The sequence below is a fragment of the Balaenoptera physalus genome (genome assembly GCF_965194825.1).
Source record: "Balaenoptera physalus genome assembly, chromosome: 16".
Lineage (NCBI taxonomy): Eukaryota > Metazoa > Chordata > Mammalia > Artiodactyla > Balaenopteridae > Balaenoptera > Balaenoptera physalus.
The window spans coordinates 91,013,656-91,041,623 of NC_138898.1; the positions used below are offsets into that span (position 1 = coordinate 91,013,656).

At 41.1% G+C, this 27,968-nt stretch overlaps 1 protein-coding gene and 1 long non-coding RNA gene across 3 annotated transcripts in view; one reads left to right on the top strand and one right to left on the bottom strand.

Annotated features, from left to right (window-relative positions):
- Positions 1 to 27,968, top strand: part of GNA12 (G protein subunit alpha 12) — a 119,072-nt gene that overhangs the window by 79,921 nt on the left and 11,183 nt on the right. The window lies entirely within an intron of this gene.
- LOC309644880 lies at positions 1,041 to 4,446 on the bottom strand. The gene is made up of 2 exons (XR_014254659.1): positions 4,317 to 4,446; positions 1,041 to 4,127 (listed from the first exon to the last, which is right to left on the bottom strand). It is a non-coding gene; the product is annotated as an uncharacterized lncRNA (long non-coding RNA).

Genomic DNA, 27,968 nt, shown 5'->3' on the forward strand with positions numbered 1-27,968 from the left:
CTTTTTCACCGCACAAAATGTAACAGACCTACCTCGACACTTTGTGCATTCAGCCTGAACAGAAGCATTTAAAATAATTAATTCTTCCTTAAGTCTCCAAGGATTTCATTCTTTAAGAGGACTGGGCCAAAGTAAGTCCAGCTGTAATTAATCTCTGCATTCCCTTCAGGATTCGTTGGCACCTACTGTGAGAAATGAGAGAGGAAACTTTAGGTGCCTCCCTAGAACCCAACTGTGGCTGAAACCTCCAGGGCCATTTATTCAGCTCCTCTCCAGTCCAGAGAAACAAAGACGACTCAACTGCACTCACATGCAGCCCCAGCTCAGAGGACAGGCCGTGGCTTTGATGAAGCTAGCTGATAGGCACTGGATTAGAGATGGTTTTGGTTTCTTTCCCTCAAGTAAGAATATTAGAATTGAAGCCTTAGAAATTGTTTTGAATTCTTTTTAAAGTTATCACTTTCACAAAATATTTGAGTAAGAAGAAATTCTTTAGCATTAGGTGAAATAAAAGTATGAACGTGGATCCCTAAACTATGGTAGAGAAAATCATTCATTTATGTGTTAGAAACAAAACCTGCTATCCAGATGCCAACGGAGAGGGGTCTGGATTATGAAATAGAAGTGAGCTCCCCCATGGTATTAACAAATAAGCTATTTGTTAGGAGGAATGGTTTGGAGGATTCAAATAGCTGAACAGATAAACTTCATGCAGAATCTCAACTGGAATCTAGTCAGCAAATTCCCAGCAACATGAATGATAAACCAGTGAATAATAAACAGGAATAAGCCAGAGAGGCTACCAGTACAGCAGCCTTGGGGAGACTGGTAGAAAATGTATGCCTTTTAGGGGAGAGCTGTGGACCCGTTCTCCCGTAACATCTTTATAGGGCAGTTCAGTGCATGACCAGGCAGACACAGTTGGTCCTGTCTGCGAGTCCCTAAAGCAGCCCTTCTACAGAGCGGCACCATCTGATTATCCTTACCTGTGCAAGAGGATTTCTGGAAACAGAGTCTGAGTAGATATTTCACTGGCTGACTTTTTGAAGTATTGTTAACAGCCTTCCTCAGATAGCATTTGTGCCCATGTTTACGAGCACAGAATGTCTCCGATTATCATTTTTAATTTAACTTTTTGTTTTGACATCATTTCGAACTTACAGAAAAGTTGCAAGAGGAGTGCTAAGGACTCCAGCCATTGGCTTTCTCTCATTCTCTCCCCGCTGCCTTTCTCATTCTCTATCGCGTATAATGTTTTCTCTGAACGCCTTTTTTTTTTTTTATCCTTGCCTTACGTCAAAATTGTAAGACACGGACGGCCTGATATACTTCCAGTCAGATGCCAAAGTGTTTTAATAAATTAACAAGGATAGTGATTTTCTCCCTTTTTCATAAGGACACATTGTAAAGAGGGCTTTGTTTCTAATTTCTAAAAGAGGGTACACTTTTAGTCTAATGTGAAGGAAGATTTTGACAGTGAATAAATGTGAGAAAAATGGGTAAAACGCGGCTAAGCAGGCCTCTCCGGGCAGAATGTGTCCGGGCCTCTCGCGATGCTGCGGTTCCCAGGGAAGAGGGGCCGTTTGCTTTGGGCCCAGACCTCGCTCCAAGGACGTCTCGGCAGAGGGGATGCACTTTGGACTAGAAAGTGGATAGACCAACAGCAAAATTCGCTTCCGCCTTCCTTCCTTAGGGGGTTCTGAGAGGCCCAGACTCGCATCTGCGCAGGAAGGAAGGTCAAGCTCAGAGCCTCCAGGGGTCCCGGAGCCATCCTCCTCCATTCACTGTGACAGCACCAGCCTGGGGATGGCGGCTTATGCAGGAGCCCGTCGTTCCATTTAGGGACGTTAACTTGGTTTCCGTTTAAGTGACGTTCAGGGCCTGTTTAACTTCCTGCTGCTATTTTGTTAAATAGCTGTGGTTTAATAAAGATGAAAACAGCCCTATAACAGACTTTATGATTGGAGTTTTACCTGCCCTGAAAATTTTGAGCCCCTGAAGTAGTTCTTAGACCTGAACCAATGTTCACCTACTTAGGAGTCTTTAAATGGAGATAATTAATTCTCAGTATGAGCAAAACAGCATTTTTGAATAAATAACTTGATTTTATGGAAACGTTTTTTATGCAGCTTTTTTAAAGTGTACAATTCAGTGACTTTTAGTAAACTTACCAAGTTGTGCAGCCATCACCATAAACCAGTTTTAGAACGTTTCCATTGTCCCAGTAAGGTCCCTCATGTCCATTTACACTGAACCCCAGTTCCCAGTCCCCGGCAGCCCCACATCCACTTTCTGTCTCGGTAGATTTTCTGGATATTCCCTATAAATGGAGTCATACAATGTATGGCCTTTTGTGCCTGGCTTCTTTCCCTTAGCTTAACGTGTTCAAGGTTCCTTCCTATTGTAGCATGTGTCAGTATTTCATTCATTTTTATCCCTAAGTAGTATTCTGTTATGTGGGTAAACATTTCCTTCATCTACTCACCAGTTATGTGATGGGCATTTGGGTTGTTTTCCACTCTTTGGCCAGAAGAAGAATGCTGCTATGAACATTCTTATGCATCATTCTTAAAGGAAGTATAAATATATTAATGGTGCTTACGAGAGGGAGGAAAGTTTGCTCTTTTGGGGTGATTTTCACGATAGGTGATATTTTTTCTCTGTCTTTCCTTCTTACCCAACATTGCATGAGAATTTAGGGTCCCTTAACGATGGTGAGTTGGTGGTCGTTCTGGTGAAAGGAAAGGGCGAGCCTGTCTCTCCAGAGAAACTCCATGGAGCGCCATGAGTCAGCAGTGGTGGCCCCGAGAGGGACGTTCCCCCCTTTCTCTCGTTATTGCTCATTTCGGCCTTGGCTGAAGCTGATCACCGGGAACAGCTCTTTTAGTTTATGAGGTTGGAAGTGGATCGTATAATCTCTACTTTGGCTTCTCCGTGAATATTCTCTTTTAAAAAGGAACTTGGTCTACTGGTCTTAGTACCGAATGTGATAGAACGTTGTGTCTTCCCTGAGCTTTAAGAAGCAAGATTTTGTGAAATAACCCTACAATTCACCCTTTTATTTACTGAGCTTAAAAAAGTTTTTTGGAAATATCAAGCAAAACTCCCCGTTTGAGAAGGTGGAAAACATGTTGTTTTGAGAAGCAATTTATTGACACCTTTCAAATGTGCCCTTTGTCAGGAGGCCCCCGCCGCTCAGACTGTGGGTGGCTTACGTCTCATTTGGCTCTGCTCCTGAGCAAATCCCTGATGTTGTTCTAAGGAGGAACCCCAAAAGTAGCCCGGATTGGGGTTTCCACACATTCGTGGCTGCTCCACGGGAGCGCGCCCTCTGGGACATGGCACTTCGCTCACAAGGGCCAAGGTCGAAGTTCTCTCTGGCCAGCTCTGGTTCTTGAAGGAAGAAAGCCAGCTGGATATTTATTTCACATCCCATTTTCTGCTGCAGAGAAAAGAGACAGGGATTGATCAGGAAGCCTAGTTACTGACAGAGGTTGGTTCTCCAAATTGCCTGGCAAATCAGTTTCACAAAAGTAATGTCTTAAGACTCATCTTGTGTCTTGAACTGCACATCACCTTTATAGGTGATTCTGACAGGCTGATCTTTGTATTGAATTGTCTCCTTTGGTGACAAGCTAGAACCTAAATAAAGATCACTTTATTCAGCCTGATTTGTTTTGTAACGTAACCTTTTTTAAGGCAGAGGTTTACTGGTGTGATTTGGGGGGGGGGGGTGTTAGTTTTAAGAGTAGTTACTGGAAGTGCTGAATTTTGAAGTACCATAGCATGACCCAGGAATAAATACAACACATGTACCAGTCAGTGCCTGCTACCAGAATCTTCTTTACGATGCTTCTCATTGGGAAACATACATGTTTTTGTGGCAGCTCTCTCCAGGTATTGCAGATCTTGAAATAATGCTTTTTTGTCTAGATCACTGGTCCATTTAGAGTTGAAAAATGAGTTAGTACACGTCTGCAGAGCTTCATCCCACCCAACGGAGCTGCGTGGTGGCCGAGGTCGAGGGAGCCCGGGTAGCTTTTCCAGACGAGCATGTGCTCAGACAGTTGGCAAGGCCAAAGGAAGAAGCCCTTGGTGGGTTTCCTGTGCTGGACTCCGCGTGTTCTCTGCCAGGTGAAGCAAATAAACGTAGGTGCTGAATGCACACTGGCCCGCCCGCTGCCATGAAGCCGTTCTGTTCTAAACCTCCCTGGTTCCTGTCACATGTCGCGGGGGCATTTACACTACGCTGTGTGTTCTGGTGGGGTTTTCCTTTTTGGTGGGGGGTGTGTCTTATGAAATCCTGCTTAACTTACGGCCAGCAGCACACTGGAGGCATGGCTGAGGGTGGAGAGGCAGTGCGCTCCACGTGGGGTGGCCCCAGGTGCAGAGGGTCTGCGGGCGGGGGTGCCGAGCCCGGGGTCCTGGGCCCCGGACCTGCCCGCCACGGGGGCGGCACAAGGGCTCTTTGTGAGCCGCCGGCCCCGCCCACGGGAGCGTCTGGCGCGGCCCCGCCCCTGGCCTCCCGTCCTCCCCGCCGGCCGCAGCTCCGGTTCCCTGAGCAGAGCTTGCCTTTTCCTGCTTCCGAGCGCCAAGCGGCGAGCCCGCGGGTGAGTCAGGCTTTGGCAGACAGAGGGCCGCTTTGAGCCCTTCTCTTCCCCTTTTGTTCGGCCGAGGTGGGGGAGGATGGAGCGGCCGCTGCAGGCGCCCTGACCCGGCCCTGGCGCCCTTCCACCGTGGGGGCGGGGCCGTCCGGACGACCGCCCCTCTCGGCCCGCTGCCTGGGCGCCGTCTCCCGGCCTTCGTGGCAGGAATGGGATTCCCATGCTTGTTCCGATCTCTTAACTTAATTCCTGGGAAGTGCCCTCGCGCTTATCTCTGGAGGCTGGCGGGTGGTCTCTGGTCGTGGGTGACAGCCCAGCCCTGCAAGGGGAGGGGTGAGAGCCTGCCTTGGGGTTGAGCAGCCTCTTTGACCTTGAGCAAGTTAGCTTCTAAACTTTGCTTTCTTCCCCTGGGGAGCAGGAATAATCATGCTATGTTTGGATCAAAGAAGATAACGTATGTCGCCAGCGTAGCTCAGTACCGGGCACCGAGAGCCTATCATTGGCGTTGTTGTCCAGCAGGGTGCGTGGTTCCGGCTGATCCAGCCCCTTGCGCATCTGTGATTGTCCGTAAATCAAATACCTGTGAGCATTTGTTAGCCAGGCACTGTGCTAGGCCCTTATAACTCCTCCTAGAAATGAAACCTGTGTTCACCTCCTCAACCTCAGAGTCAGAGCTTTGTGGTGTCTGAATCAATATTTTTGCCATGTCTTGATTTCACGGATTTCTCCGCTGCTTTAAATTTTTCTTTAGAGGCTGGGGGCAGAGAGCTGGTAGTCGTGGTGGGAATGAGGGTAGAGCCCAGCCTTTCTGCAGGCATGTGAGGTGGTCAGGTGATGCCAGGCTCCTGTAAGGGCTCAGCTGGTGGGCAGCTGGACAGCCTGTGTTCTCGAGTTCTGGCATTCTGTTGGTGTGACAGATGGGATGACGTGTACTGGTTGGGAGCTGAATTTTAAGTGGTCATCTAAAGAGCTGGTTGGCACCAACCACTCCCCAGAGTATGAATGCAGGCCTTCTAGTTGCTGTCTATTCACAGTTTTATCACAACTGTGCTGGTGATTTTTTGTTTTCCAGGAGGCCATTCTGGCAACTATTCATGATTTTTTTTTTAAAGCAAATTCAAGTAAACGGGAAAGAAGAACCATTAGTTTCCAGATTGTAAATCAAGTGAAATTTTATTTGGGTTTAGGGTTGAGAGGCTTGTTTTGGAAGCATGTGCGCTATAAAGTGGGAATTGTCTCTATCCTTAGGAATTAAAAGAGATGAGCTAGTCATGATTCTGGAGAATCCCCCAGTCCCTTCCATTAGCTACAGAAGAGGATGTAGGTCTTTAAACTTTCTCTTTCTGTGTAGCCTGAACACCATCAGGTAAAAAAAAAAATCTCACTGGGTTTTCTCCTTTCCTTTTACTTCTGTGGTATCTCAGTCTGTCACCAGGTCAGCCGTCTTACAGCCCTATGTGACAGGAGGTCTGGTCTCAGCCAAGGAACCACTCCCCTTGGAGAGCCCACACTGCCAGAGAGCCGGCCCCCGCGGTGAAGCCCCCGAGCTGGGGCTTGAACTTCGCATGAACTTTTGTGCAGGTCGTCGTCTTTTTCCTTCCATAAGTATAACTGGAGAAGGATTCCCACAGCTGAGATCCAGGTGATGTAGGAAACCAGAATGGGTTTTGTGAGGTCTGTGCTGCATTTTGACTCCGTTTAAATTTTATTGCTTTGGGTTGAAAATAACAAGTCGTCCCAAGATGAGACAGGGACCGTGAGGACTGACCAGGCTGACCTTGTCGAGACTGTGGAAAGGATAGAATGAGCTGGAGTGAGAACAGTTCGCCCAGAAGATGCTCCCTTCCTACCACACCCCGCCTCCCCCCCCCCCAAAAAAAAATGTTGTGAGGAGAGACCCCTTCCTACCAGGGATTTGACAGCTGCTCTGCTTTGATTCTTCTGGGGAAGCAAGTGCTCTGTTGCCAGGGCGGCTCCTCCAGCAAAGTCGACGTCCCTGGAGGAGAGATTAGCATTTGGAGCATTTGGTAGCTAAACTTAGCTCCCTGGATAAGCTGCCAGTAGAAGGAAGTGAAGATGGATTTGGGAGGAGGGGGTTGGGAAGATTTAAAGGGACAGCAACAGGTTTTAAAAGATGGTTCTGGGACACTTGTGGGATGTGTGTGCTTGGATGCATCCTCCCAGGCTCCCATGTGGCGTCTGTGAGTGTGGTCACCGACCTGCCATCGTGTCAGAGGTGTGTCTTTGGAGCAAAGAATAAACGGTGCCCAGAAGTAAGGAAAACCATAGTGTGGACTTCCGGGTGGAAAGGCGTTTTTAGCTCTTAAGTGCTTCGTGTTGTGTGTGGGAAAGACCAGTAGGATTGATTACTTAGATTTGTCAGCGAGCAGTGATTAGCCCCACTGGGGTGCTGATGAAGCGCTTGGGTTGACTCAGGGATGTGTAGGGAATGAGACGTGTGGGCTTTACAAAAGGCAGCACTACCCAGAAGTAAGCCTGAATCATTTGTTTGGGTAAAAGTGACCTCTCTCCTACTTGGAAGTCCTGAATAATTCATAACTTACTATCGTTTTAGTCATCTCTCAAGTTTTCTACTTCTTCCCCAAGGCAAAAACACAGACAGTAGGAAAGAGCAGAGCGGAGACTGACTCTCCTAAAACACACGGACCCCATCACGTGGTGCTTCTTTCTTTTCTCAGCCGTGTACCCCGCTTAGATATTGCTAACGGAGGCCTTTCTTTTTGACTTTTAGTTCCTCAGCCTTGAAATACCAGGTGTTTTTCTATTTTAATGCTTTAAATAGTGAGTGTCTGTGTTGTTTTATGTGTTTATAGTCATATGACAAGGCCACTGGTGGCAGTCTGGTGGCAGGAGATCAGGTGGTAGAAAGAAAGTGGCCCCAATCGTGGGACTTGGGAAGAAGTGGTGGAATGATTATATTTAATGAGATCTGCATACTTTTCAGAAAAACCACTTGGAGGGAGTGGCCAGACCTCAAGGGTTGTTTTGTAATGCCCTTCACTGTGTTTCCTTCTCTCTTGCTCTTTTTAAAAATTGTAAAATATATAAATGTTTTTCATATCCTGTACAGAAGAGAGTTTGAAAACATACACGCCCAGTTTAAAAAATAAGCCAATCACGTCTGTACCTTCCCCTCAGATTAAGAATATCAGCGGTAACTTATAAACCCCGTGGACCCCACCGTAACCACCGTTCTGGTGGTATTTTTACCGCCTGTGTATCCCTAAACAGGACCAAGGAACCATATGACTTCCCATTGGCCAGGTTACTTAAACACTGTTTCAGTTTTCTCATCTGTAAAATGGGGGTAACAGTATGCCTCCGTCCAGTAGTGTGCTGAGGAGTCATTGCACCAACAAGTGAAGAGCACTCAGAACAGCGTCTGGCACGGAGGAAGTGCTGAGGGTGTCCTAGCGACTGTGACTGCTGTATTATGTTCAGTTCCGCCCGTTTTTAAACTTACTTCATGTGAATAAAGAAGAGTGTAAATCTCTGACTGTGACTTGTCTCTCCAGCTCCCCATTTTGTTTTGAGATGCACATGGTGGTGGTCCTCTCATATTCATTCTCCTGTGCTTTTCTGTTCTAAGACGATGCTGCAGTTTGTGTGTGCATGGACTCCGCCTGGACCTGGGGTCGTTTCCAGCTTCGGCTTTGGTGATTATGCTGCACCAGAGCTCTTTAGGGCAGTGGTTCTCAAAGTGTGGGCTGGAAGTCCCTGAGACCCTTTCAGAGGCCCCACAAGGTCAAACTGTTTTCATAATAATACTAAGACATTATTTGCCTTTTTAACTTCCATTCTCCCAAGAGTGTAGAACAGGGTTTTCCAGAGGCCACGTGACACGTGACAATATCATCACTGGTGGCCAACTAGGGATACGCTTGTATGTTTTTGTATTTTTAAGTTCTCTCAGGTTTAATTTCTAATACGATACATATTGGTAGTTTGGGAGCTCTTGCGTTTTGGAGGCTTTTTTTCTTTGTGTTATTTGAATGTTAGTAAAAATACAGGGGCTTTCCATAAAAAGTCTGAAGAAACCTGACTCATCCAGTTTGTTTTGAGTTAACTAATGACTAATGCCTAAGCAACAGATTTTTCAGACATTTATTGGGTTTTTAATGCTTCTATTTTACGTTAATCAGGAGGGAGGAGGAATCATTTCTTAGTATTGCCATTCTGACGGGGGGTGGGGGGGGAGCAAGCTTTTCTAAATAGGTCCTAGACAGCAAACAGAGGTCAGGAATTGACTGTTATTAACGGAAATAATGTTTAAGCTCACATTAAGATTCAGCTTTGAAAAAATACGCATCTTCATTCAGTAGCTACTAATGCAAGCAGATATACAAGGGAAGTGACCTTTTTCTCTGATGGTTCGTGGGGTTTTGCCCTAAGAACTGTATTAGTTTAATTGCTGTTTACAAGTTATTACAGTGTAGAAACTTCAAACAACAAAACAAATGTGCCGTCTCATGGTGTGTACCAATTAGGAGTGCTGCTGCCTGGGGTTGACGGGGTCCCCTGCTCAGGGTCTCGCCAGGCTGAGGTCAGGTTGTCAGTGCGGCTACAGTCTCATCTAAGCTCCAAGGCCTTTTCCAGCTGACCTGTCTTTGGCAGAATTCATCTCCTTGCAGTTGCTTGACTGAGATCTCCATTTTTTTTTTGCTAGTTGTTGGCCGGGGACCACTCCCAGCTCCAAGGGGCTACCCTCCGTTCCCTGCCATGTGGCCCCCTCCTCTCACAACATAGCTGCTTGCTTTCCTCTAGGCCAGCAGGAGAGGCCTCTTGGAAAAGCTCAACTGATTAGATCAGGCCCACCCAGGATCGTCACCCTTTGAATGAGCTCAAGGAGCCGTCCCGTACTAATGTTCTACATTTTCCAACGAAGAGGTTTTTTACTTTTTTTTTTTTTTTAATCGTTTTGGCTAGTGCAATGAGGCAAGAAATATAAGAAAGGAAACATAAAGCATACAAATCAGAAAAGTTCCTATTATCAGATGACATAGAAAAATCCCAAGGAATCTACCCAAGAAGCCACAGAACTAGTAAGTCAGTCCATCCAGGTTACAGGATATAAAATCAACATAGAAAAAAAATCAATTTTATTGCTATATACTAGCAATGAACATATTGAAACAGAATTTAAAATGCAGTACCATTAACGATTTCTCCCCCCAAAAGAGAAAAACTTTGGTGTAGATTTAGCAAAACATATATAGGACACATAAAAACTATAAAACATTCATTAAAGAAAACAGAGAAGATCTGAACTGATGGAGAGACATACCGTGTTCATGGATTAGGAGACTCAACATAGTAGAGATGTCAGTTCTCCCTAAATTTATATACAAATTTAATATAGCTCCTACCCAAATCTCAACAAAATCTTTTGTAAATATAAATATGATTATTCTAAAATTTATATGGAGAAGCACTAGAATAGCCAAAACAATTTTGAAATTGAAGACTAAAGTGGGAGGAATCACCTCTACCTCACTTCAAGACTTTTTGTGTAGCTACAGTAATCAAACTGTGTGGTGTTGGCAAAGATATAGACACATAGATCAATGGAACAAACCCAAAGATAGCTCCATACAAGTATGCCCAACTGATTTTTGACAAAGGTGCAAAAGCGGTTCAAACAAGGAAGAATCGCCTTTCGATGATTATTATTAAATAGTGTGGAGCAGTTGGATATCCATAGGCAAAAAAAGGAAAAAACAAAGAACCTTGACCTAAATCTCATACCTTATACAAAAGTTAACTCAAACTGGATTATAGACTTAAATGTAAAAATGTAAAACTATAAAACTTGGAGAGGATAACATAGTAGAGATTCTTTGGGACCTAAGGCTTGGTGAAGAGTTCTTAGATATGACACCAAAAGCACGACCCATAAAAGAAAAAAATCATTTTGGGGGGGGGGAAATTAGCTTTGGTTTCATCAAAATCCAAAACTTTTGCTCTGCGAAAGACCCTCTTAAGAGCATGAAAAGACAGGCTACAGACTGAGAGAAAATACCTGCCAACCACATATCTTAAAAGGACTCATATCTAGAGTATATAAAGAACGCTTAAAATTCAACAGTAATAAAACAATCCAAGTAGAAAATGGACAAAAGATAAGAGATTACACCTAAGAGGACGTACAGATGGCAAACTTCACTAGCTATTGGGTCACTGCAGATTAAGGGAAATGCAAATTAAAACCATGTTGAGGGGCTTCCCTGGTGGCGCGGTGGTTGAGAATCTGCCTGCCAATGCAGGGGACACGGGTTCGAGCCCTGGTCTGGGAAAATCCCACATGCCGCGGAGCAACTGGGCCCGTGAGCCACAACTACTGAGCCTGCGCGTCTGGAGCCTGTGCTCCGCAGCAAGAGAGGCCGCGACAGTGAGAGGCCCGCGCACCGCGATGAAGAGTGGCCCCCACTCACCGCAACTAGAGAAGGCCCTCGCACAGAAACGAAGACCCAAGACAGCCAAAAATAAAGAAAGAAAGAAAGAAGCTTTCATTTAAAAAAACAAACAAACAAACATAAAACCATGTTGAGACACTTCTTAGAACATGAAAACTAGCGAACAATACCAAAGGCTGGTGAGGATGTGGAGAAACTAGATCCCTCATACATCGCTGGTGGGAATGTACAGTGATATAGTCATCCTGGAAAACAGTTTGGGAGTTTCTTTAAAAAACTAAACGTATACTTAGCATAAAACCCAGCCATCACATCCTGAGCATTTACCCCGGGGAAATGAAAACTATGTCCATACAAAAGCTGTACGTGAATGTTGACAGCAGCTTTATTTGGAATTCCCAAAATGTGGAAACAACCAAAATGTCTGCAGATTGGTGAGTGGTTAAATAAGCCGTGGCACATCCATACCAGATGTTACTACTCAGCAGTAAAGAGGACAAACTATTGATACACACGACAACTGGTTGAATCTCAAGGCATTTTGCCGAGTGAAAAAAAAAGCCATTTTTAAAAGGTCACTTGCTGTATGAGTCAATTTAAAGTACATTCTAGAAAAGGCAAAACTATACAGGCAGAAAACAGGTCAACGACTCTGAACTGTAGAGATGGCAATCAGATTAGTGTTTGCCAGAGATGAGGGCTGGTAGAGGAGAGAGGGTGGGTGTGGCTATAAAGGGGGGCTGGACGGAGATCTTGTGGTGGTGGATCAGTTCTCTATCTTGATCAAGGGAGCAGAGCCTGGTGGGGGCGGGGGCGCGTTACATGAATCTACAGATGTGATAAAAGTGCATAGAACTATACACATATGTTGTACCAATGTCAGTTCCCTGATTTTGATATATTAAAATTACATAAGGTGTAACCATTGAGAGAAATGGGGTGCCAGGTACACCAGACCTCTCTCTGCTATCTTTGCAACTTCCTGTGCATCTATAGTTATTTCAAAATACAAAACATATAGCAAAACAAAAAATTTTCTATTCCTAAATATTTTATGTTTCTTAGTTCTACGTGGAACTGTTTTTTTCAAATTTTAAATTCCAGTTGTTTGCTGCTAGCATGTAAAAATACACGTTTTTTTTTTTTTATATTAATCTTATATCTTGTGAATTTGCTAAACTCACTTCTTGGCTCAAGCATTAGCTTTTTTATAGATTCCTTAGGACTTTGTATGCAAACAGTTACGTGATCTGCAAATTCAGTCTTATTTCTTGCTTTCCAGTCCTTATGTCTTTTATTTGTTTGCTAGCTTTTTTGCACTGGCTAGGCTCTCCAAAACGGTGGTGACCAGAAGTGGTAAGGGTGGGCATCCTTGCCTTGTAACCAATCTTAGGGTGAACGTAGTCAATATTTCATCACTAACTATGATGTTAGCTGTAGGTTTTTCATAGATACCCTTTATCAGAGTGAGAAAGTTCCTTTCCATATATACAGTTTGATGAGAGTTTTCAACTATGAATGATGTTGAATTTTATCAGATGCTTTTTCTGCATCTATTGAAATGTTCCTCTATTCTCCCCCTCATTTTGTTGAAATGGTTTTAATTTTCTGTTTTATTGATGTATTATCCTTTTTATACAGTGTTGATTTTGACTTGTATGGAAAAACACATTCCTGTGTGTCTCCTTTACTGCTCACAAGAACACTGCTGTGCCTAGATGTGTGGGGATTTTCCCCACACCCAGCAGTTCTCAGATTCTCCAGACACCAGTTGGGTGTCCTACAATTTAACTCAATTCTGACAGTATCTACCTGGAGGTAGCATCAGATCCCACAGGTTGAAGGCTCAGTCCCACAAGACTGTCCCCCAGTCACATACTTCACATGCCAATCACAAGTCCAGATTGTTACCTGTATAATCTGAATCACGTTGCTGTTTGCCTGAAACATTGTAAGTCAACTATACTTCAATAAAAAACAAACTAAAAAATAATTTAAAAAAATATTCTCTTATTAGCCTTTTAATGTCTATAGTATTGGCAGTGTAACTCCTCTTTCATTCCTGGTACTAGTGATTCGATTTCTAGTTTTCTTACTTGATTACTCTAGCTAGGAGATTATCAATTTTGTTGATCGTTTGGAGAACCAACTTTTGGCCTTGTTAATTTTTTCCATTATTTGTTCATTTTCTATTTCAGTGGTACCTGGTCTTACCTTTATTATTTTCTTTTTTCTACTTACCTTGGGTTTACTTTGCTCATTTTTTAGAAGCTCTTTGAAATGGAAACTTTGGTCAATGTTTTTGGATCATTTTTCTTTTCTAATTAAAAAAAAAAACCTACAGATTTCTCCCCTAAGTACTACATTAACTACATCCCACAAATTTTGGTGTTTTATTTTCGTTATCTTTCCATTGAAAATACTTTGTAATTTACTTTGTGATTTCTTCTTGGTTTCTAGCATTTCCCTTTGAATCTTGGAGTTTCCATCTCTCTGCTTATATTACCCAATCTATTCTTGCAGATGTCTCCTTTTTCCATTAGTGACCTTAGTATATTAATCATAATTATTTTAATTTCCCAATCTGTTCATTCCAAAGTTTTTGCCAGATCTGAATCTGGTTCTGATGCTCGCTTTGTCTCTTCAGACCGTGATTTTTGCCTTTTAGTATGCCTTGTAATTTAATGAAAACCGTACCTGATGTATCAGTTGCTGGCTCCAGCCATGTCTTCTGTTCCTGGTAAGCCGTAATTCTCTGTATTTGCCTGTCTCTCCAGTTGGGAGAACAACAGTTGGCCCTGAAAGATCAATTCTCTGATGGATCTAAGAAGAGTTGTTGATTTTCAGTTTGTTCAGCTTTTTCTTTGTTGTGAGGACTGGAGTGACTACTGCCAAGCTCTTTACGTGTCAGACCAAAAAAGTGTGTGAATTCTTCTTTGACCCATGGATTATTTTAGAAGTGTGTTGTCTAATATCCTTGGTATGGTTTTCTTCATATTTATTGTGTTTGGAATTTGTGGAGCTTCTTGGAATCTGTAAATTTATGTCTTTGACCAAATTTGGAAAGTTTTCTGCTTTTTTTTTTTTTTTTAATATTTTTTCTGCCTGATTCTCCCTGTTCTTTCTTGTTGGATTCCAGTTAAGGTATGTTTGACCTTTTGAAATCACCCCCAAAGATGCTGGAGTCATTATCTTCTTTTATTCATCTTTTTTTCTCTCTCTCTCTTTTTGGGATTGGATAATTTCTATTGCTCTAATTTCAAAGTTTGCTAATTCTTTCCTGTGTCATCTCCAGTCTGTTAAGTCCATCAATTAAATTCTTTATTTCATATATTACACATTTTAGTTCTAAAATGTCTATTTGGCTGTCTTTGTATTTTGTGTATCTGCTAAGATTTTTTTTGTGTCTTTATTTGTTATAAGCATTTCTTAACCTAATTGAGCATAAAGTCTTTGTCTAATAATTCCAATATCTGGGTTGAGTTGGTATCTATTGATTATTTTTCCCTTGAAGATGAGTGCCATTTTCCTGGCTTTCCGTACATTGAGTAATTTGGGATTATATCCTGGACATTATGAATGTTGTTTTAGGGACTCTAGATCCTGTTATGTTCACCAGTCAATGTTGATTTTTTTGCTTTAGCAGGCAATTAACTTGGTGAGACCAAAAGTCCCAACTCTGTCATGCCTGTGTTGGTGGTGGCTCAGATATCAGTTCAGACCCCTTCCAGGGCCCTGTGCCCGAGTGACTGAGGGACAGCCAGAGTCTTGGGCAGCGTTTACACACAGAATCTGAGGTTTCCCTCCTCACCCCCTGCCATTCCTGGTTGCCCAGGCTCCTTCCCCTGGTTCCTCTGGCCAAAGAGATGGGAGCCTTTCCATCAGAAAGTTAGTTGTTGCCACGTCCCACTGGACTGTGGCTGACCTCGGGCAAAGCCACGGGAATTCGCCCTGTGCTGTTCACTTCCTCCAAGTTTCTACTCCCCTCCAAAAATGGGCCTGCTTTTACTCACTCTCCAGAACCCTCAGATCTTTGTTTTTTTGTATTTTGTCCAGAGTTTATGGTTGTTATCTGCAGGAGACTCTCTTTGCCAAGAGTTTAATCCTTCCTGCCGGAAGTGGAACCACAGGAATCGTTTTTAATGATTAAACATTGAAAGGTTTCCCTCTGAGATAGAAGCAGGCAAGCTGCAGTGTCTAACCAGCTCTACTGAGCACTGTCTTAGAGCCCTCAGCCAGTGCTCTCTAAGGCGAGAGAGAGGAAGAAACCAAAATGTCTTCCTCTACAGACGATGTGCTTGTATACCTGAAAAATTCACAAGAAAGTACAGACACACTGTTGGGATGAATGTGAAGCTTAGCAGAGTTACTAGACACAAGTCAATGTACAAGAATCAGTTGTATTTCTATACATTAGCAACAGAATTAGAAAACGAAAAATGTTTAAAGATGCTGTTTAAGAAGCACCATAAAAGGTTAAATACTTAAGAATAAATCCAAGACAAGACGTGTAGAACCTCTGTGCAGAAAAACTTATAAAGCATTACCAGGAAGCATTAAAGGCTGTTCAGGTTTTTTGTGGGGAGGGAGGGTAGAAATTGACAACTGGTTTCAGAACTAAGAGGGAAATGCAAAGGGCCAAAAAGGGCCAACACCGTCTTCAGTTCAAGCACCAAAATAATTAAGGACGGTAGCAAATTGCAAACCTTGAGAAATACAGGCATCTATAAGTCCATGTAGATAATGAAGAGAGAAACAGGAGAGAAGGGAGGACTCTTGTTTACAAGAGAATGTCAACCACAGACCAGTGGTTGTAGCACTGATTGGAAAACCATTTTGCAACTGTCATGGTAAAGATTGGAAACATCACAAAAACCCCCACCCGGGGCGGGGGGCAGCTGTATTCTTCAAAAAGATCGGTGTTTGAGATTAAAGGAGGCCAAAGAGACATGACGGCTAAACGCAGTACTTGGTTCTGGACTGGATTCTGTGCTGGAGGAGGAAATGCAGCCAGGATAAACGTATTACATCAACATCGAGTCTCCCGGGGTTACAGGGTCATAGAAGCAAAGGTCCTTGTTCTTAGGACGGGTCCACTGAAGTTTTTAGGGGTAAATGGACGACTTCCTCTCAAATGGTTTTAAAAAAAGAAATATATACACAGTTGACCCTTGAACAACACGGGGGTGGAGGGCGCTGACCCCCGTGCAGTCAAAAATCCGAGTCTAACTTTACACTTGGCCCTCTCCATCTGCGGTTCCACATCCGCAGATTCAAGCTACCTCGGATCATGTTGTACATATTTATTGAAAAAAATGTGCATATGAGTGAACCCATGCCAGTCAAACCCATGTTGTTCAAGGGTCAACTGTAAATTGAAAGGAAGAGAACAAAGGATAAAGCAAATGAATGAGGCACAATGTTCATGATGGGTGAACCGACACAAAGGGTGTACGGGTATTCTTTGTATCCTTCTTGCAACTTTTTCACACGCGCTTCTATCCTAGCCCCAGTGAGGCTTGGAATTTGGGTTCTGGCTGCTACATTGCAGAGGCTGTAATCCTGATGTGAATTCCCCCAAAATGTAGAAAGGCGATAGGCAGCCATGGTTATGACATGCCCAGTATATCATGTACTAAGTTTCTAGGGATTCTGTGGTGGAAGCTATAAAAATTGGCTAAGCCCTCATCTTCCCTACACCCCATGGTGCTTTCTTATCTGGAGAAAGAGAATATCTAAAAACATGCTCTGGAATTTCTTTCTAGGTCATTTTTCTATCATGGTGCGGTCCCTGAGATACAAATGTAGACTCTAAATCCATAGTTTTAAAAGCTGAATCTGTAATTTGGACTGTTAAACTTTTTATGAAACATTTAACATAATGAGCCTAACAGATACTCATATACCCACTCCCAGTAGTAACATGTGTTTACACTTTGCCATCTTTGCTTCTGATATATAAAAATCCACGCGTTCATAGTGCTACAGACAGAACCAGCATAACACTCGGACAAGACCATGAAGAGATGCCACTTCACACACACCAAGATGGCTACAGTTTAAAAATCAGAAAATAACAAGTGTCGGTGAAGATGTGGAACCTTTGTACCTTGCTGACATGAATGTGAAACAGTGCAGCCACTGTGGAAAATAGTTTGGTGGTTCCTCAAAAAAATTAAGCATAGAAATACCATGTGACCCAGTAATTTCACTCCTAAGTGGACTATATACCCAAATAATTGAAAACAGATGTTCAAACAAAAACTTTTACATGAGTGTTCATAGCACTATTCACAATAGCCAAAAGCTGGAAATAATCTAAATGTACATCCGCTGACAAATGGATAAACATGATAGGGACCATCCGTTCAATGGAATATTACTCAGCTGTAAAAAAGAATGAAGTCCTGGCAGCTGCTACAACATGGATGAACCTTGGAAACATGCTGGGTGAAATAAGCCTGACACAAAAGGGCACATAGTGTGTGGTTCCGTTTGTAGAAAAGATTCAAGGCAGGCAAATCCATAGAGACAGACTGATGAGTGGTTGCTGGGGAATAACTGCTTATGGGCACAGGGTCCTGTTCGGGGTGACAAAATGCCTTGGAACTGGGTACAGGAGGTGGTGGCACAGCCTTGCCAATGTGCTTAATGCCTCTGTGTTGTACACTTTAAAATGGTTAGTCCTGTCATGTGGATTTTACCTCAATTTAAGAAACAGAAGAATCCCAGACACAAGGGGCCTGGCACACTGGCCTGTGGCTTCAACCCCATTGCACAGGCCAAGGAGACCCACCCAAGCCAGGCCAGCTTCCAGGGCCTGTTTGGGGCTTTTCCTGGGGTCTCACCTTGGTTGCCAAGGGGCAGCCGTTGTCAGGACCTCGGGTGGGGGGCTTGGAGCTTGGGTACGGGGACTTAAGCACAAGCCCGGGCACAGGCCTGCACAGCGAGGCTAGAGAGCCCATGCTCCAGGGCAGAAGGTCGAGGCCTCCAGCTTGATACACTGTTAGGGTCCTTTGTTTCAGTTTGCCTAAATTTTGAGGGGGTGATTTTTTTTTAATTTAATTTTGTTTTTAATTATGTAAGATGTTTGCATGGTTCTAAAGTCAAAATACATTCAGAGAGGTCTGCTTCCACCCCGTCCCACCTTCCCTGTTCTCCCCTCCCTGTATGTCGTCGTTTTTACTTCTTGCTGGTTTATCCTTCAATGTTTCTTTTTTAAAATATAAGCAAATCGTATAGGTGTTTTCATTTCCCCACCATTCCTTCTACAACAGGAATCACGCTACGTGTTCTATTTTGCAACTTGGTTTTTTATTTATCTGTCTGTAAGTCACTCTGTAACTGTCCCTAGAGGCCCCTCATTCCCGTCCACAGCTGATGGTACAGGCATTTGGCTTGTCCCCAGTCTTCTGATGTTGTAAAAGTGCTGCAACCAACAGCTTTGTGCGTCTTCTACTTTGCCAGTGAATCTTTTGCCTAATATATTACAATTATAATTAGCAACAGACAATTTATAGGCACCCAAAGTAAAATGTGAGAAACTTAATTTTTCTAATATATATTAATATGATGCTTTATCTTTTTCCAATTACTTTCAGAGCTATGATAACAATTTTAATCTCGCAAGATCCCAGTGAGATATCGTAGGTACTAATTTAGCAAAGCATGATTTCAAAGTTTCTTTTGGGGAATTATATAATATTTTTTAAAGTGTTTTTTTAACAGCTTTATTGGAGTATAATTGCTTCACAATGCTGTGTTAGTTTCTGCTTTATAACAAAGTGAATCAGCTATACATATACATACATCCCCATATCTCCTCCCTCTTGCGTCTCCCTCCCACCCTCCCTATCCCACCCCTCTAGGTGGTCACAAAGCACCGAGCTGATCTCCCTGTGCTATGCGGCTGCTTCCCACTAGCTATCTATTTTACATTTGGTAGTGTATATATGTCCATGCCACTTTCTCACTTCGTCTCAGTTTACCCTTCCCCCTCCCTGTGTCCTCAAGTCCATTCTCTACGTCTGCATCTTTATTCGTGTCCTGCCCCTAGGTTCTTCAGAACCAATTTCTTTTTTTTAGATTCCATATATATGTGTTAGCATACGGTATTTGTTTTTCTCTTTCTGACTTACTTCACTCTGTATGACAGACTCTAGGTCCATCCACCTCACTACAAATGATTCAATTTCGTTTCTTTTTATGGCTGAGTAATATTCCATTGTATATATGGGCCACATCTTCTTTATCCATTCATCTGTCGATGGACACTTAGGTTGCTTCCATGTCCTGACTATTGTAAGTAGTGTTGCAATGAACATTGTGGTACATGACTCTTTATGAATTATGGTTTTCTCAGGGTATATGCCCAGTAGTGGGATTGCTGGGTCGTATGGTACTTCTAGTTTTTTAAGGAACCTCCATACTGTTCTCCATAGTAGCTGTATCAATTTGCATTCCCACCAACAGTGCAAGAGGTTTCCCTTTTCTCCACATCCTCTCCAGCATTTATTGTTTGTAGATTTTTTGGTGATGGCCATTCTGACTGGTGTGAGGTGATACCTCATTGTAGTTTTGATTTGCATTTCACTGATGATTAGTGATGTTGAGCATCCTTTCATGTGTTTGTTGACAATCTGTATATCTTCTTTGGAGAAAGGTCTGTTTAGGTCTTCTGCCCATTTTTGGATGGGGTTTTTTTTTTTTTGTATTGAGCTGCATGAACTGCTTGTAAATTTTGGAGATTAATCCTTTGTCAGTTGCTTCATTTGCAAATATTTTCTCCCATTCTGAGGGTTGTCTTTTGGTCTTGTTTATGTTTTCCTTTGCTGTGCAAAAGCTTTTAAGTTTCATTAGGTCCCATTTGTTTAGTTTTTATTTCCATTTCTCTAGGAGCTGGGTCAAGAAGGATCTTGCTGTGATTTATGTCATAGAGTGTTCTGCCTATGTTTTCCTCTAAGAGTATTATAGTGTCTGGCCTTACATTTAGGTCTTTAATCCATTTAGAGTTTATTTTTGTGTATGGTGTTAAGGAGTGTTCTAAGTTCATTCTTTTCCATGTAGCTGTCCAGTTTTCCCAGCACCACTTATTGAACAGGCTGTCTTTTCTCCATTGTGTATTCTTCCCTCCTTTATCAAAAATAAGGTGACCATATGTGCGTGGGTTTATCCCTGGGCTTTCTATCCTGTTCCATTGATCTATGTTTCTGTTTTTGTGCCAGTGCCATACTGTCTAGATTACTGTAGCTTTGTAGTATAGTCTGAAGTCTGGGAGCCTGATTCCTCCAGCTCCATTTTTCTTTCTCAAGATTGCTTTGGCTATTCTGGGTCTTTTGTGTTTCCATACAAATTGTGAAATTTTTTGTTCTAGTTCTGTGAAAAATGCCATTGGTAGTTTGATAGGGATTGCATTGAATCTGTAGATTGTTTTGGGTAGTATAGTCATTTTCACAACGTTGATTCTTCCAATCCAAGAACATGGTATATCTCTCCATCTGTCTGTATCATCTTTAATTTCTTTCATCAGTGTCTTAGAGTTTTCTGCATACAGGTCTTTTGTCTCCCTAGGTAGGTTTATTCCTAGGTATTTTATTCTTTTTGTTGCAGTGGTAAGTGGGAGTGTTTCCATAATTTCTCTTTCAGATTTTTCATCATTAGTGTATAGGAATGCAAGAGATTTCTGTGCATTAATTTTGTATCCTGCTACTTTACCAAATTCATTGATTAGCTCTAGTAGTTTTCTGGTAGCATCTTTAGGATTCTGTATGTATAGTATCATGTCATCTGCAAACAGTGACAGCTTTACTTCTTTTTTTCTGATTTGGATTCCTTTTATTTCTTTTTCTTCTCTGATTGCTGTGGCTAAAGCTTCCAAAACTATGTTGAATAATAGTGGTGAGAGTGGACAACCTTGTCTTGTTCCTGATCTTAGAGGAAATGGTTTCAGTTTTTCACCATTGAGAACGATGTTGGCTGTGGGTTTGTCATATATGGCCATGATTATGTTGAGGTAAGTTCCCCCCATGCCTACTTTCTGGAGGGTTTTTATCATAAATGGGTGTTGAATTTTGTTGAAAGCTTTTTCTGCATCTATTGAGATGATCATATGGTTTTTCTCCTTCAATTTGTTATATGGTTTATCACATTGACTGATTTGCGTGTATTGAAGAATCCTTGCATTCCTGGGATAAACCCCACTTGGTCATGGTGTATAATCCTTTTAATGTGCTGTTGGATTCTGTTTGCTAGTATTTTGTTGAGGATTTTTGCATCTATGTTCATCAGTGATATTGGCCTATAGTTTTCTTTCTTTGTGACATCTTCGTCTGGTTTTGGTATCAGGGTGATGGTGGCCTTGTAGAATGAGTTTGGGAGTGTTCTTCTCTCTGTTATATTTTGGAAGAGTTTGAGAAGGATAGGTGTTAGTTCTTCTCTAAATGTTTGATAGAATTCGCCTGTGAAGCCATCTGGTCCTGGGCTTTTGTTTGTTGGAAGATTTCTAATCACAGTTTCAATTTCAGCACTTGTGATTGGTCTGTTTATATATTCTATTTCTTCCTGGTTTGGTCTTGGAAGGTTGTGCTTTTCTAAGAATTTGTCCGTTTCTTCCAAGTTGTCCATTTTATTGACATATAGTTGCTTGTAGTAATCTCTCATGATCCTTTGTATTTCTGCAGTGTCAGTTGTTACTTCTCCTTTTTCATTTCTAATTCTGTTGATTTAAGTCTTCTCCCTTTTTTTTTCTTGATGAGCCTGGCTAATGGTTTATCAATTTTGTTTATCTTCTCAAAGAACCAGCTTTTAGTTTTATTGATCTTTGCTATTGTTTCCTTCATTTCTTTTTTGTTTATTTCTGATCTGATCTTTATGATTGCTTTCCTTCTGCTAACCTTGGGGTTTTTTTGTTTTTCTTTCTCTAATTGCTTTAGATATAAGGTTAGGTTGTTTATTTGAGGTGTTTCTTGTTTCTTGAGGTAGGCTTGTATTGCTATAAACTTCCCTCTTAGAACTGCTTTTGCTGCATCCCATAGGTTTTGGGTCGTCGTGTTTTCATTGTCATTTGTTTCTAGGTATTTTTTGATTTCCCCTTTGATTTCTTCAGTGATCTCTTGGTTATTTAGTAGTGTATTGTTTAGCCTCCATGTGTTTGTATTTTTTACAGATTTTTTTCCTGTAATTGATATCTAGTCTCATAGTGTTGTGGTCGGAAAAGATACTCAATACGATTTCAATTTTCTTAAGTTTACCAAGGCTTGATTTGTGACCCAAGATATGATCTGTCCTGGAGACTGTTCCATGAGCACTTGAGAAGAAAGCGTATTCTGTTGTTTTTGGATGGAATGTCCTATAAATATGTTAAGTCCATCTTGTTTAATGTATCATTTGAAGCTTGTGTTTCCTTATTTATTTTCATTTTGGATGAAATGGATGGATCCGTCCTTTGGTGAAAGTGGGGTGTCTCACTACTATGTCCCCTACTACAATTGTGTTACTGTCGATTTCCCCTTTTATGGGTGTTAGCATTTGCCTTATGTATTGCCTTATGTATTGAGGTGCTCCTATGTTGGGTGCATAAATACTTACAATTGTTATATCTTCTTCTTGGATGGATCCCTTGATCATTATGTAGTGTCCTTCTTTGTCTCTTGTAATAATCTTTATTTTAAAGTCTATTTTGTCTGATATGAGAATTGCTACTCCAGCTTTCTTTTGATTTCCATTTGCATGGAATATCTTTTTCCATCCCCTCACTTTCAGTCTGTACGTGTCCCTAGGTCTGAAGTGGGTCTCTTGTAGACAGCATATATACGGGCCTTGTTTTTGTATCCATTCAGCCAGCCTATGTCTTTTGGTTGGAGCATTTAATCCATTTACATTTTTTTAAATTTATTTATTTATTATTTTTTTTAATTTTATTATTTTTTTTAATCAGTCATCAATTTTATACACATCACTTTATATATGTCAATCCCAATCGCCCAATTCAGCACACCACCATCCCCACCCCACTGCAGTTTTACCCCCTTGGTGTCCATACGTTTGTTCTCTACGTCTGTGTCTCAACTTCTGCTCTGCAACCCAGTTCATCTGTACCATTTTTCTAGGTTCCACATACATGCGTTAATATACGATATTTGTTTTTCTCTTTCTGACTTACTTCACTCTGTATGACAGTCTCTAGATCCATCCACGTCTCACCAAATGACTCAATTTCGTTCCTTTTTATGGCTGGGTAATATTCCATTGTATATAGGTACCACAACTTCTTTATCCATTCATCTGTTGATGGGCATTTAGGTTGCTTCCATGACCTGGCTGTTGTAAATAGTGCTGCAATGAACATTCGGGTGCATGTGTCTTTTTGAATTATGGTTTTCTCTGGGTATATGTCCAGTAGTGGGATTGCTGGGTCATATGGTAATTCTATTTTTAGTTTTTTAAGGAACCTCCATATTGTTCTCCATAGTGGCTGTATCGATTTACATTCCCACCAACAGTGCAAGAGGGTTCCCTTTTCTCCACACCCTCTCCAGCATTTGATGTTTGTAGATTTTCTGATGATGCCCATTCTAACTGATGTGAGGTGATACCTCACTGTAGTTTTGATTTGCATTTCTCTAATAATTAGTGATGTTGAGCATCTTTTCATGTGCTTTGTGGCTGTCTGTATGTCTTCTTTGGAGAAATGTCTATTTAGGTCTTCTGCCCGTTTTTGGATTGGGTTGTTTTTTTGATATTGAGCTCCATGAGCTGCTTGTAAATTTTGGAGATTAATCCTTTCTCCGTTGATTTGTTTGAAAATATTTTCTACCTTTCTGAGGGTTGTCTTTTCGTCTTGTTTATGGTTTCCTTTGCTGTGCAAAAGCTTTGAAGTTTCATTAGGTCCCATTTGTTTATTTTTGTTTTTATTTCCATTACTCTAGGAGGTGGATCAAAAAAGATCTTGCTGTGATTTATGTCAAAGAGTGTTCTTCCTACGTTTTCCTCTAAGAGTTTTATACTGTTCGGTCTTACATTTAGGTCTCTAATCCATTTTGAGTTTATTTTTGTGTATGGTGTGAGGGAGTGTTCTAATTTCATTCTTTTACATGTAGCTGTCCAGTTTACCCAGCACCACTTATTGAAGAGACTGTCTTTTCTCCATTGTGTATCTTTGCCTCCTTTGTCATAGATTAGTTGACCATAGGTGCGTGGGTTTATCTCTGGGCTTTCTATCTTGTTCCACTGATCTTTGTTTCTGTTTTTGTGCCAGTACCATATTGTCTTGATTACTGTAGCTTTGTAGTATAGTCTGAAGTCAGGGAGTCTGATTCCTCCAGCTCCGTTTTTTTCCCTCAAGACTGCTTTGGCTATTCGGGGTCTTTTGTATCTCTGTACAAATTTTAAGATGATTTGTTCTAGTTCCGTAAAAAATGCCATTGGTAATTTGATAGGGATTGCATTGAATCTGTAGATTGCTTTTGGTAGCATAGTCATTTTCACAATGTTGATTCTTCCAATCCAAGAACATGGTGTATCTCTCCGTCTGTTGGTATCATCTTTAATTTCTTTCATCAGTGTCTTATAGTTTTCTGCATACAGGTCTTTTGTCTCCCTAGGTAGGTTTATTCCTAGGTATTTTATTCTTTTTGTTGCAATGGTAAATGGGAGTGTTTCCATAATTTCTCTTTCAGATTTTTCATCATTAGTGTATAGGAATGCAAGAGATTTCTGTGCGTTAATTTTGTATCCTGCAACTTTACCATATTCATTAATTAGCTCTAGCAGTTTTCTGGTGGCAGTTTTAGGATTCTCTATGTATAGTATCATATCATCTACACACAGTGACAGTTTTACTTCTTCTTTTCCAATTTGTATTCCTTTTATTTCTTTTTCTTCTCTGATTGCCATGGCTAGGTCTTCCAGAACTATGTTGAATAATAGTAGTGAGAGTGGACATCCTTGTCTCGTTCCTGATCTTAGAGGAAATGCTTTCAGTTTTTCACCATTGAGAATGATGTTTGCTGTGAGTTTTTCATATATGGCCTTTATTATGTTGAGGTAGCTTCCCTCTATGCCTACTTTCTGGAGAGTTTTTATCATAAATGGGTGTTGAATTTTGTCAAAAGCTTTTTCTGCATCTATTGAGATGGCCATATGGTTTTTATTCTTCAATTTGTTAATATGGTGTATCACATTGATTGATTTGCGTATATTGAAGAATCCTTGCATCCCTGGGATAAATCCCACTTGATCGTGGTGTATGATCCCTTTAATGTGTTGTTGGATTCTGTTTGCTAGTATTTTGTTGAGGATTTTTGCATCTATATTCATCAGTGATATTGGTCTGTAATTTTCTTTCTTTGTAGTGTCTTTGTCTGGTTTTGGTATCAGGGTGATGGTGGCCTCATAGAATGAGTTTGGGAGTGTTCCTTCCTCTGCAATTTTTTGGAAGAGTTTGAGAAGGATAGGTGTTAGCTCTTCTCTAAATGTTTGATAGAATTCACCTGTGAAGCCATCTGGTCCTGGACTTTTGTTTGTTGGAAGATTTTTAATCACAGTTTCAATTTCATTACTTGTGATTGGTCTGTTCATATTTTCTGTTTCTTCCTGGTTCAGTCTTGGAAGGTTATACCTTTCTAAGAATTTGTCCATTTCTTCCAGGTTGTCCATTTTGTTGTCATAGAGTTGCTTGTAGTAGTCTCTTAGGATGGTTTGTATTTCTGCGGTGTCTGTTGTAACTTCTCCTTTTTCATCTCTGATTTTATTGATTTGAGTCCTCTCGCTCTTTTTCTTGATGAGTTTGGCTAATGGCTATCAATTTTGTTTATCTTCTCAAAGAACCAGCTTTTAGTTTTATTGATCTTTGCTATTGTTTTCTTTGTTTCTATTTCATTTATTTCCGCTCTGATCTTTATGATTTCTTTCCTTCTGCTAATTTTGGGTTTTGTTTGTTCTTCTTTCTCTAGTTTCTTTAGGTGTAAGGTTAGATTGTTTACTTGAGATTTTTCTTGTTTCTTGAGGTAGGCTTGTATTGCTATAAACTTCCCTCTTAGCTTTTGCTGCATCCCATAGGTTTTGGGTCGTCGTGTTTTCATTGTCATTTGTCTCTAGGTATTTTTTGATTTCCTCTTTGATTTCTTCCGTGATCTCTTGGTTATTTAGTAACGTATTGTTTAACCTCCATGTGTTTGTATTTTTTACGTTTTTTTCCCTGTAATTCATTTCTAATCTCATAGAATTGTGGTCAGAAAAGATGCTTGATATGATTTCAGTTTTCTTAAATTTACTGAGGCTTGATTTGTGACCCAAGATGTGATCTATCCTGGAGAATGTTCCATGCGCACTTGAGAAGAACGTGTAATCTGCTGTTTTTGGATGGAATGTCCTATAAATATCAATTAAATCTATCTGGTCTATTGTGTCATTTAAAGCTTCTGTTTCCTTATTTATTTTCATTTTGGATGATCTGTCCATTGGTGTAAGTGAGGTGTTAAAGTCCCCCACTATTATTGTGTTACTGTCAATTTCCTCTTTTATAGCTGTTAGCAGTTGCCTTATGTATTGAGGTGCTCCTAGGTTGGGTGCATATATATTTATAATTGTTATATTTTCTTCTTGGATTGATCCCTTTATCATTATGTAGTGTCCTTCCTTGTCTCTTGTAACATTCTTTAGTTTAAAGTCTATTTTATCTGATATGAGTATAGCTACTCCAGCTTTCTTTTGATTTCCATTTGCATGGAATATCTTTTTCCATCCCCTCACTTTCAGTCTGTATGTGTCCCTAGGTCTAAAGTGGGTATCTTGTAGACAGCATATATGTGGGTCTTGTTTTTGTATCCATTCAGCAAGCCTGTGTCTTTTGGTTGGAGCATTTAATCCATTCACGTTTAAGGTAATTATTGATATGTATGTTCTATGACCATTTTCTTAATTGTTTTGGGTTGTTTTTGTAGGTCCTTTTCTTCTCTTGTGTTTCCCACTTAGAGAAGTTCCTTTAGCATTTGTTGTAGAGCTGGTTTGGTGGTGCTGAATTCTCTTAGCTTTCGCTTGTCTGTAAAGCTTTTGATTTCTCCATCAAATCTAAATGAGATCCTTGCCGGGTAGAGTAATCTTGGTTGTAGGTTCTTCCCTTTCATCACTTTAAGTATATCATGCCACTCCCTTCTGGCTTGTAGAGTTTCTGCTGAGAAATCAGCTGTTAACCTTATGGGAGTTCCCTTGTATGTTATTTGTCGTTTTTCCCTTGCTGCTTTCAATAATTTTTCTTTGTCTTTAATTTTTGCCAATTTGATTACTATGTGACTCGGTGTGTTTCTCCTTGGGTTTGTCTCCTTGGGTTTCTCCTTGTATGGAACTCTCTGCGCTTCCTGGACTTGGGTGGCTATTTCCTTTCCCATGTTAGGGAAGTTTTCGACTATAATCTCTTCAAATATTTTCTCTGGTCCTTTCTCTCTCTCTTCTCCTTCTGGGACCCCTATAATGCAAATGTTGTTGCGTTTAATGTTGTCCCAGAGGTCTCTTAGGCTGTCTTCCTTTCTTTTCATTCTTTTTTCTTTAGTCTGTTCGCGGCAGTGAATTCCACCATTCTGTCTTCCAGGTCACTTATCCGTTCTTCTGCCTCAGTTATTCTGCTATTGATTCCTTCTAGTGTAGTTTTCATTTCAGTTATTGTATTGTTCATCTCTGTTTGTTTGTTCTTTAATTCTTCTAGGTTTTTGTTAATCATTTCTTGCATCTTCTCGATCTTTGCCTCCATTCTTATTCCGAGGTCCTGGATCATCTTCACTAACATTATTCTGAATTCTTTTTCTGGAAGGTTGCCTATCTCCACTTCATTTAGTTGTTTTTCTGGGGTTTTTTCTTGTTCCTTCATCTGGTATATAGCCCTCTGCCTTTTCATCTTGTCTATCTTTCTGTAAATGTGGTTTTTGTTCCACAGGCT